This window comes from Sceloporus occidentalis, unplaced genomic scaffold (assembly GCF_023333645.1).
Source record: "Sceloporus occidentalis isolate IW3139 unplaced genomic scaffold, rSceOcc1.0.p SCAF_153, whole genome shotgun sequence".
Taxonomy (NCBI): Eukaryota; Metazoa; Chordata; class Lepidosauria; order Squamata; family Phrynosomatidae; genus Sceloporus; species Sceloporus occidentalis.
Genome location: NW_028317133.1, coordinates 324,438 through 337,860, shown reverse-complemented (window position 1 = coordinate 337,860; position 13,423 = coordinate 324,438).

Genomic DNA, 13,423 nt, shown 5'->3' with positions numbered 1-13,423 from the left:
AAAACACCTCTTTAGTATCTCATAATGGTAACACAATTAAAACATTATAATATTACAATCAAAACTCCCCTTTATGATGTCAAAATGTTAAAATGATGATAGCATTATGACATCACAATCATAAGACCCCTTCCCGGTGTCATATTTATAAGACAACTAAATCACTATGATGTCATAATCAATAAACTATTTTATTATGTCATAATGGTAAAAGAATGATAGCATTATGATGTCACAATCAAAACACCTCTTTAGTATCTCATAATGGTAACACAATTAAAACATTATAATATTACAATCAAAACTCCCCTTTATGATGTCATAATGTCAAGGTGATTATAGCATTATGACATCACAATCATAAGACCCCTTTCCGGTGTCATAATTATAAGACAATTAAATCATTATGATGTCATAATCAATACACTCTTCTATTATGTCCTAATGGTAAAAGAATGATAGCATTATGATGTCACAATCAAAACACCTCTTTAGTATCTCATAATGGTAACACAATTAAAACATTATAATATTACAATCAAAACTCCCCTTTATGATGTCATAATGTTAAAATGATGATAGCATTATGACATCACAGTCATAAAACTCCTTTCCGGTGTCATAATTATAAGTCAATTAAATCATTATGATGTCATAATCAACACACTCTTTTATTATACCATAAAGATAAAAGAATGATAGCATTATGATGTCACAATCAAAACACCTCTTTAGTATCTCATAATGGTAACACAATTAAAACATTATAATATTACAATCAAAACTCCCCATTATGATGTCATAATGTTAGGGTAATGATAGCATTATGACACCACAATCATAAGACCCCTTTCTGATGTCATAATTATAAGACAGCTAAATCACTATGATGTCATAATCAATACACTCTTTTATTATGTCATAATGATAAAAGAATGATAGCATTATGATGTCACAATCAAAACACCTCTTTAGTATCTCATAATGGTAACACAATTAAAACATTATAATATTACAATCAAAACTCCCCTTTATGATGTCAAAATGTTAAAATGATGATAGCATTATGACATCACAATCATAAGACCCCTTCCCGGTGTCATATTTATAGGACAACTAAATCACTATGATGTCATAATCAATAAACTATTTTATTATGTCATAATGGTAAAAGAATGATAGCATTATGATGTCACAATCAAAACACCTCTTTAGTATCTCATAATGGTAACACAATTAAAACATTATAATATTACAATCAAAACTCCCCTTTATGATGTCATAATGTTAGGGTAATGATAGCATTATGACACCACAATCAGAAGACCCCTTTCTGGTGTCATAATTATAAGAAAACTAAATCACTATGATGTCATAATCAATAAACTCTTTTAATATGTCATAATGATAAAAGAATGATAGCATTATGATGTCACAATCAAAACACCTCTTTAGTATGTCATAATGTTAACACAATTAAAACATTATAATATTACAATCAAAACTCCCCTTTATGATGTCATAATGTTAAGGTGATGATAGCATTATGACATCACAATCATAAAACTCCTTTCTGGTGTCATAATTATAAGACAATTAAATCATTATGATGTCATAATCAACACACTCTATTATTATATCATAAGGATGAAAGAATGATAGCATTATGATCTCACAATCAAAACACCTCTTTAGTATCTCATAATGGTAACACAATTAAAACATTATAATATTACAATCAAAACTCCCCTTTATGATGTCATAATGTTAAGATGATGATAGCATTATGACATCACAATCATGAGACCCCTTTCCGGTGTCATAATTATAAGACAACTTAATCATTATGATGTCATAATCAATACACTCTTTTATTATGTCATAATGATAAAGTAATGATAGCATTATGATGTCACAATCAAAACACCTCTTTAGTATCTCATAATGGTAACACAATTAAAACATTATAATATTACAATCAAAACTCCCCTTTATGATGTCATAATGTTAAAATGATGATAGCATTATGGCATCACAGTCATAAAACTCCTTTCCGGTGTCATAATTATAAGACAATTAAATCATTATGATGTCATAATCAACACACTCTTTTATTATACCATAAAGAAAAAAGAATGATAGCATTATGATCTCACAATCAAAACACCTCTTTAGTATCTCATAATGGTAACACAATTAAAACATTATAATATTACAATCAAAACTCCCCTTTATGATGTCATAATGTTAAAATGATGATAGCATTATGACATCACAATCATAAAACTCCTTTCCAGTGTCATAATTATAAGACAATTAAATCATTATGATGTCATAATCAATACACTCTTTTATTATGTCATAATGATAAAAGAATGATAGCATTATGATGTCACAATCAAAATACCTCTTTAGTATCTCATAATGGTAACACAATTAAAACATTATAATATTACAATCAAAACTCCCCTTTATGATGTCATAATGTTAAGGTGATGATAGCATTATGGCATCACAATCATAAGACCCCTTTCCGGAGTCATATTTATAAGACAACTAAATCACTATGATGTCATAATCAATACACTCTTTTATTATGTCACAATGGTAAAAGAATGATAGCATTATGATGTCACAATCAAAACACCTCTTTAGTATCTCATAATAGTAACACAATTAAAACATTATAATATTACAATCAAAACTCCCCTTTATGATGTCATAATGTTAAAATGATGATAGCATTATGACATCACAATCATAAGACTCCTTTCCGGTGTCATAATTATAAGACAATTAAATCATTATGATGTCATAATCAATACACTCTTTTATTATGTCATAATGGTAAAAGAATGATAGCATTATGATGTCACAATCAAAATACCTCTTTAGTATGTCATAATGGTAACACAATTAAAACATTATAATATTACAATCAAAACTGCCCTTTATGATGTCATAAGGTTAAAATGATGATAGCATTATGACATCACAATCATAAGATTCCTTTCTGGTGTCATAATTATAAGACAATTAAATAATTATGATGTCATAATCAATACACTCTGTCATTATGTCATAATGGTAAAAGAATGATAGCTTTATGATGTCACAATCAAAATACCTCTTTAGTATCTCATAATGGTAACACAATTAAAACATTATAATATTACAATCAAAACTCCCCTTTATGATGTCATAATGTTAAAATGATGATAGCATTATGACATCACAATCATAAAACTCCTTTCCAGTGTCATAATTATAAGACAATTAAATCATTATGATGTCATAATCAATACACTCTTTTATTATGTCATAATGATAAAAGAATGATAGCATTATGATGTCACAATCAAAACACCTCTTTAGTTTGTCATAATGGTAACACAATTAAAACATTATAATATTAGAATCAAAACTCCCCTTTCTGATGTCATAATGTCAAGGTGATGATAGCATTATGACATTACAATCATAAGACCCCTTTCCGGTGTCATAATTATAAGACAACTATATCATTATGATGTCATAATCAATACACTCTTTTATTATGTCACAATGTTAAAAGAATGATAGCATTATGGTGTCACAATCAAAACACCTCTTTAGTTTCTCAGAATGGTAACACAATTAAAACATTATAATATTACAATCAAAACTCCCCTTTATGATGTCATAATGTTAGGGTAATGATAGCATTATGACACCACAATCAGAAGACCCCTTTCTGGTGTCATAATTATAAGAAAACTAAATCACTATGATGTCATAATCAATAAACTCTTTTAATATGTCATAATGATAAAAGAATGATAGCATTATGATGTCACAATCAAAACACCTCTTTAGTATGTCATAATGTTAACACAATTAAAACATTATAATATTACAATCAAAACTCCCGTTTATGATGTCATAATGTTAAGGTGATGATAGCATTATGACATCACAATCATAAAACTCCTTTCTGGAGTCATAATTATAAGACAATTAAATCATTATGATGTCATAATCAACACACTCTATTATTATATCATAAGGATGAAAGAATGATAGCATTATGATCTCACAATCAAAACACCTCTTTAGTATCTCATAATGGTAACACAATTAAAACATTATAATATTACAATCAAAACTCCCCTTTATGATGTCATAATGTTAAGATGATGATAGCATTATGACATCACAATCATGAGACCCCTTTCCGGTGTCATAATTATAAGACAACTTAATCATTATGATGTCATAATCAATACACTCTTTTATTATGTCATAATGATAAAGTAATGATAGCATTATGATGTCACAATCAAAACACCTCTTTAGTATCTCATAATGGTAACACAATTAAAACATTATAATATTACAATCAAAACTCCCCTTTATGATGTCATAATGTTAAAATGATGATAGCATTATGGCATCACAGTCATAAAACTCCTTTCCGGTGTCATAATTATAAGACAATTAAATCATTATGATGTCATAATCAACACACTCTTTTATTATACCATAAAGAAAAAAGAATGATAGCATTATGATCTCACAATCAAAACACCTCTTTAGTATCTCATAATGGTAACACAATTAAAACATTATAATATTACAATCAAAACTCCCCTTTATGATGTCATAATGTTAAAATGATGATAGCATTATGACATCACAATCATAAAACTCCTTTCCAGTGTCATAATTATAAGACAATTAAATCATTATGATGTCATAATCAATACACTCTTTTATTATGTCATAATGATAAAGGAATGATAGCATTATGATGTCACAATCAAAATACCTCTTTAGTATCTCATAATGGTAACACAATTAAAACATTATAATATTACAATCAAAACTCCCCTTTATGATGTCATAATGTTAAGGTGATGATAGCATTATGGCATCACAATCATAAGACCCCTTTCCGGAGTCATATTTATAAGACAACTAAATCACTATGATGTCATAATCAATACACTCTTTTATTATGTCACAATGGTAAAAGAATGATAGCATTATGATGTCACAATCAAAACACCTCTTTAGTATCTCATAATAGTAACACAATTACAACATTATAATATTACAATCAAAACTCCCCTTTATGATGTCATAATGTTAAAATGATGATAGCATTATGACATCACAATCATAAGACTCCTTTCCGGTGTCATAATTATAAGACAATTAAATCATTATGATGTCATAATCAATACACTCTTTTATTATGTCATAATGGTAAAAGAATGATAGCATTATGATGTCACAATCAAAATACCTCTTTAGTATGTCATAATGGTAACACAATTAAAACATTATAATATTACAATCAAAACTGCCCTTTATGATGTCATAAGGTTAAAATGATGATAGCATTATGACATCACAATCATAAGATTCCTTTCTGGTGTCATAATTATAAGACAATTAAATAATTATGATGTCATAATCAATACACTCTGTCATTATGTCATAATGGTAAAAGAATGATAGCTTTATGATGTCACAATCAAAATACCTCTTTAGTATCTCATAATGGTAACACAATTAAAACATTATAATATTACAATCAAAACTCCCCTTTATGATGTCATAATGTCAAGGTGATGATAGCATTATGACATTACAATCATAAGACCCCTTTCCGGTGTCATAATTATAAGACAACTATATCATTATGATGTCATAATCAATACACTCTTTCATTATGTCATTATGGGAAAAGAATGATAGCATTATGATGTCACAATCAAAACACCTCTTTAGTTTCTCATAATGGTAACACAATTAAAACATTATAATATTACAATCAAAACTCCCCTTTATGATGTCATTATGTTAAAATGATGATAGAATTATGACATTACAATCATAAGACCCCTTTCCGGTGTCATATTTATAAGACAACTAAATCCCTATGATGTCATAATCAATACACTCTTTTATTATGTCACAATGGGAAAAGAATGATAGCATTATGATGTCACAATCAAAACACCTCTTTAGTTTCTCATAATGGTAACACAATTAAAACATTATAATATAACAATCAAAACTCCCCTTTATGATGTCATAATGCTAAGGTGATGATAGCATTATGACATCACAATCATAAGACTCCTTTCCGGTGTCATAATTATAAGACAATTAAATCATTATGATGTCATAACAAATACACTCTTTTATTATGTCATAATGGTAAAAGAATGATAGCATTATGATGTCACAATGAAAACACCTCTTTAGTATCTCATAATGGTAACACAATTAAAACATTATAATATTACAATCAAAACTCCCCTTTATGATGTCATAATGTTAAGGTGATGATAGCATTATGACATCACAATCATAAGACTCCTTTCCGGTGTCATAATTATAAGACAACTAAATCATTATGATGTCATAATCAATACACTCTTTTATTATGTAATAATGACACAAGAATGATAGCATTATGATGTCACAATCAAAACACCTCTTTAGTATCTCATAATGGTAACACAATTAAAACATTATAATATTACAATCAAAACTCCCCTTTATGATGTCATAATGTTAAAATGATGATAGCATTATGACATCACAATCATAAAACTCCTTTCCGGTGTCATAATTATAAGACAATTAAATCATTATGATGTCATAATCAACACACTCTTTTATTATGTCATAAGTATAAAAGAATGATAGCATTATGATGTCACAATCAAAACACCTCTTTAGTATCTCATAATAGTAACACAATTACAACATTATAATATTACAATCAAAACTCCCCTTTATGATGTCATAATGTTAGGGTAATGATAGCATTATGACACCACAATCAGAAGACCCCTTTCTGGTGTCATAATTATAAGAAAACTAAATCACTATGATGTCATAATCAATAAACTCTTTTAATATGTCATAATGATAAAAGAATGATAGCATTATGATGTCACAATCAAAACACCTCTTTAGTATGTCATAATGTTAACACAATTAAAACATTATAATATTACAATCAAAACTCCCCTTTATGATGTCATAATGTTAAGGTGATGATAGCATTATGACATCACAATCATAAAACTCCTTTCTGGTGTCATAATTATAAGACAATTAAATCATTATGATGTCATAATCAACACACTCTATTATTATATCATAAGGATGAAAGAATGATAGCATTATGATCTCACAATCAAAACACCTCTTTAGTATCTCATAATGGTAACACAATTAAAACATTATAATATTACAATCAAAACTCCCCTTTATGATGTCATAATGTTAGGGTAATGATAGCATTATGACACCACAATCATAAGACCTCTTTCTGTTGTCATAATTATAAGACAACTAAATCACTATGATGTCATAATCAATACACTCTTTTATTATGTCACAATGGTAAAAGAATGGTCGCATTATGATGTCACAATCAAAACACCTCTTTAGTTTCTCATAATGGTAACACAATTAAAACATTATAATATTACAATCAAAACTCCCCTTTATGATGTCATAATGTTAAGATGATGATAGCATTATGACATCACAATCATAAGACCCCCTTCCGGTGTCATAATTATAAGACAACTATATCATTATGATGTCATAATCAATACACTCTTTTATTATGTCACAATGGTAAAAGAATGATAGCATTATGATGTCCCAATTAAAACGCCTCTTTAGTTTCTCATAATGGTAACACAATTAAAACATTATAATATTACAATCAAAACTCCCCTTTATGATGTCATAATGTTAAAATGATGATAGCAATATGACATCACAATCATAAGACCCCTTCCCGGTGTCATATTTATAAGACAACTAAATCACTATGATGTCATAATCAATAAACTATTTTATTATGTCATAATGGTAAAAGAATGATAGCATTATGATGTCACAATCAAAACACCTCTTTAGTATCTCATAATGGTAACACAATTAAAACATTATAATATTACAATCAAAACTCCCCTTTATTATGTCAAAATGTTAAAATGATGATAGCATTATGACATCACAATCATATGACCCCTTCCCGGTGTCATATTTATAAGACAACTAAATCACTATGATGTCATAATCAATAAACTCTTTTATTATGTCATAATGATAAAAGAATGATAGCATTATGATGTCACAATCAAAACACCTCTTTAGTATGTCACAATGTTAACACAATTAAAACATTATATTACAATCAAAACTCCCCGTTATGATGTCATAATGTTAAGATGATGATAGCATTATGACATCACAATCATAAGACCCCTTTCCAGTGTCATATTTATAAGACAACTAAATCACTATGATGTCATAATCAATACACTCTTTTATTATGTCACAATGGTAAAAGAATGATAGCATTATGATGTCACAATCAAAACACCTCTTTAGTTTGTCATAATGGTAACACAATTAAAACATTATAATATTACAATCAAAACTCCCCTTTCTGATGTCATAATGTCAAGGTGATGATAGCATTATGACATTACAATCATAAGACCCCTTTCCGGTGTCATAATTATAAGACAACTATATCATTATGATGTCATAATCAATACACTCTTTTATTATGTCACAAAGTTAAAAGAATGATAGCATTATGGTGTCACAATCAAAACACCTCTTTAGTTTCTCAGAATGGTAACACAATTAAAACATTATAATATTACAATCAAAACTCCCCTTTATGATGTCATAATGTTAGGGTAATGATAGCATTATGACACCACAATCAGAAGACCCCTTTCTGGTGTCATAATTATAAGAAAACTAAATCACTATGATGTCATAATCAATAAACTCTTTTAATATGTCATAATGATAAAAGAATGATAGCATTATGATGTCACAATCAAAACACCTCTTTAGTATGTCATAATGTTAACACAATTAAAACATTATAATATTACAATCAAAACTCCCGTTTATGATGTCATAATGTTAAGGTGATGATAGCATTATGACATCACAATCATAAAACTCCTTTCTGGAGTCATAATTATAAGACAATTAAATCATTATGATGTCATAATCAACACACTCTATTATTATATCATAAGGATGAAAGAATGATAGCATTATGATCTCACAATCAAAACACCTCTTTAGTATCTCATAATGGTAACACAATTAAAACATTATAATATTACAATCAAAACTCCCCTTTATGATGTCATAATGTTAAGATGATGATAGCATTATGACATCACAATCATGAGACCCCTTTCCGGTGTCATAATTATAAGACAACTTAATCATTATGATGTCATAATCAATACACTCTTTTATTATGTCATAATGATAAAGTAATGATAGCATTATGATGTCACAATCAAAACACCTCTTTAGTATCTCATAATGGTAACACAATTAAAACATTATAATATTACAATCAAAACTCCCCTTTATGATGTCATAATGTTAAAATGATGATAGCATTATGGCATCACAGTCATAAAACTCCTTTCCGGTGTCATAATTATAAGACAATTAAATCATTATGATGTCATAATCAACACACTCTTTTATTATACCATAAAGAAAAAAGAATGATAGCATTATGATCTCACAATCAAAACACCTCTTTAGTATCTCATAATGGTAACACAATTAAAACATTATAATATTACAATCAAAACTCCCCTTTATGATGTCATAATGTTAAAATGATGATAGCATTATGACATCACAATCATAAAACTCCTTTCCAGTGTCATAATTATAAGACAATTAAATCATTATGATGTCATAATCAATACACTCTTTTATTATGTCATAATGATAAAAGAATGATAGCATTATGATGTCACAATCAAAATACCTCTTTAGTATCTCATAATGGTAACACAATTAAAACATTATAATATTACAATCAAAACTCCCCTTTATGATGTCATAATGTTAAGGTGATGATAGCATTATGGCATCACAATCATAAGACCCCTTTCCGGAGTCATATTTATAAGACAACTAAATCACTATGATGTCATAATCAATACACTCTTTTATTATGTCACAATGGTAAAAGAATGATAGCATTATGATGTCACAATCAAAACACCTCTTTAGTATCTCATAATAGTAACACAATTACAACATTATAATATTACAATCAAAACTCCCCTTTATGATGTCATAATGTTAAAATGATGATAGCATTATGACATCACAATCATAAGACTCCTTTCCGGTGTCATAATTATAAGACAATTAAATCATTATGATGTCATAATCAATACACTCTTTTATTATGTCATAATGGTAAAAGAATGATAGCATTATGATGTCACAATCAAAATACCTCTTTAGTATGTCATAATGGTAACACAATTAAAACATTATAATATTACAATCAAAACTGCCCTTTATGATGTCATAAGGTTAAAATGATGATAGCATTATGACATCACAATCATAAGATTCCTTTCTGGTGTCATAATTATAAGACAATTAAATAATTATGATGTCATAATCAATACACTCTGTCATTATGTCATAATGGTAAAAGAATGATAGCTTTATGATGTCACAATCAAAATACCTCTTTAGTATCTCATAATGGTAACACAATTAAAACATTATAATATTACAATCAAAATTCCCCTTTATGATGTCATAATGTTAAAATGATGATAGCATTATGACATCACAATCATAAAACTCCTTTCCAGTGTCATAATTATAAGACAATTAAATCATTATGATGTCATAATCAATACACTCTTTTATTATGTCATAATGATAAAAGAATGATAGCATTATGATGTCACAATCAAAACACCTCTTTAGTTTGTCATAATGGTAACACAATTAAAACATTATAATATTACAATCAAAACTCCCCTTTCTGATGTCATAATGTCAAGGTGATGATAGCATTATGACATTACAATCATAAGACCCCTTTCCGGTGTCATAATTATAAGACAACTATATCATTATGATGTCATAATCAATACACTCTTTTATTATGTCACAATGTTAAAAGAATGATAGCATTATGGTGTCACAATCAAAACACCTCTTTAGTTTCTCAGAATGGTAACACAATTAAAACATTATAATATTACAATCAAAACTCCCCTTTATGATGTCATAATGTTAGGGTAATGATAGCATTATGACACCACAATCAGAAGACCCCTTTCTGGTGTCATAATTATAAGAAAACTAAATCACTATGATGTCATAATCAATAAACTCTTTTAATATGTCATAATGATAAAAGAATGATAGCATTATGATGTCACAATCAAAACACCTCTTTAGTATGTCATAATGTTAACACAATTAAAACATTATAATATTACAATCAAAACTCCCGTTTATGATGTCATAATGTTAAGGTGATGATAGCATTATGACATCACAATCATAAAACTCCTTTCTGGAGTCATAATTATAAGACAATTAAATCATTATGATGTCATAATCAACACACTCTATTATTATATCATAAGGATGAAAGAATGATAGCATTATGATCTCACAATCAAAACACCTCTTTAGTATCTCATAATGGTAACACAATTAAAACATTATAATATTACAATCAAAACTCCCCTTTATGATGTCATAATGTTAAGATGATGATAGCATTATGACATCACAATCATGAGACCCCTTTCCGGTGTCATAATTATAAGACAACTTAATCATTATGATGTCATAATCAATACACTCTTTTATTATGTCATAATGATAAAGTAATGATAGCATTATGATGTCACAATCAAAACACCTCTTTAGTATCTCATAATGGTAACACAATTAAAACATTATAATATTACAATCAAAACTCCCCTTTATGATGTCATAATGTTAAAATGATGATAGCATTATGGCATCACAGTCATAAAACTCCTTTCCGGTGTCATAATTATAAGACAATTAAATCATTATGATGTCATAATCAACACACTCTTTTATTATACCATAAAGAAAAAAGAATGATAGCATTATGATCTCACAATCAAAACACCTCTTTAGTATCTCATAATGGTAACACAATTAAAACATTATAATATTACAATCAAAACTCCCCTTTATGATGTCATAATGTTAGGGTAATGATAGCATTATGACACCACAATCATAAGACCTCTTTCTGTTGTCATAATTATAAGACAACTAAATCACTATGATGTCATAATCAATACACTCTTTTATTATGTCACAATGGTAAAAGAATGGTCGCATTATGATGTCACAATCAAAACACCTCTTTAGTTTCTCATAATGGTAACACAATTAAAACATTATAATATTACAATCAAAACTCCCTTTTATGATGTCATAATGTTAAGATGATGATAGCATTATGACATCACAATCATAAGACCCCTTTCCGGTGTCATAATTATAAGACAACTATATCATTATGATGTCATAATCAATACACTCTTTTATTATGTCACAATGGTAAAAGAATGATAGCATTATGATGTCCCACTTAAAACGCCTCTTTAGTTTCTCATAATGGTAACACAATTAAAACATTATAATATTACAATCAAAACTCCCCTTTATGATGACATAATGTCAAGGTGATGATAGCATTATGACATCACAATCATAAGACCCCTTTCCGGTGTCATAATTATAAGACAACTATATCATTATGATGTCATAATCAATACACTCTTTTATTATGTCATAATGATAAAGTAATGATAGCATTATGATGTCACAATCAAAACACCTCTTTAGTATCTCATAATGGTAACACAATTAAAACATTATAATATTACAATCAAAACTCCCCTTTATGATGTCAAAATGTTAAAATGATGATAGCAATATGACATCACAATCATAAGACCCCTTCCAGGTGTCATATTTATAAGACAACTAAATCACTATGATGTCATAATCAATAAACTATTTTATTATGTCATAATGGTAAAAGAATGATAGCATTATGATGTCACAATCAAAACACCTCTTTAGTATCTCATAATGGTAACACAATTAAAACATAATATTACAATCAAAACTCCCCTTTATGATGTCATAATGTTAAAATGATGATAGCATCATGACATCACAATCATAAAACTCCTTTCCGGTGTCATAATTATAAGACAATTAAATCATTATGATGTCATAATCAACACACTCTTTTATTATGTCATAATGTTAAAAGAATGATAGCATTATGATGTCACAATCAAAACACCTCTTTAGTATCTCATAATAGTAACACAATTAAAACATTATAATATTACAATCAAAACTCCCCTTTATGATGTCATAATGTCAAGGTGATGATAGCATTATGACATCACAATCATAAGACCCCTTTCTGGTGTCATAATTATAAGACAATTAAATCATTATGATGTCATAATCAATACACTCTTCTATTATGTCATAATGGTAAAAAAATGATAGAATTATG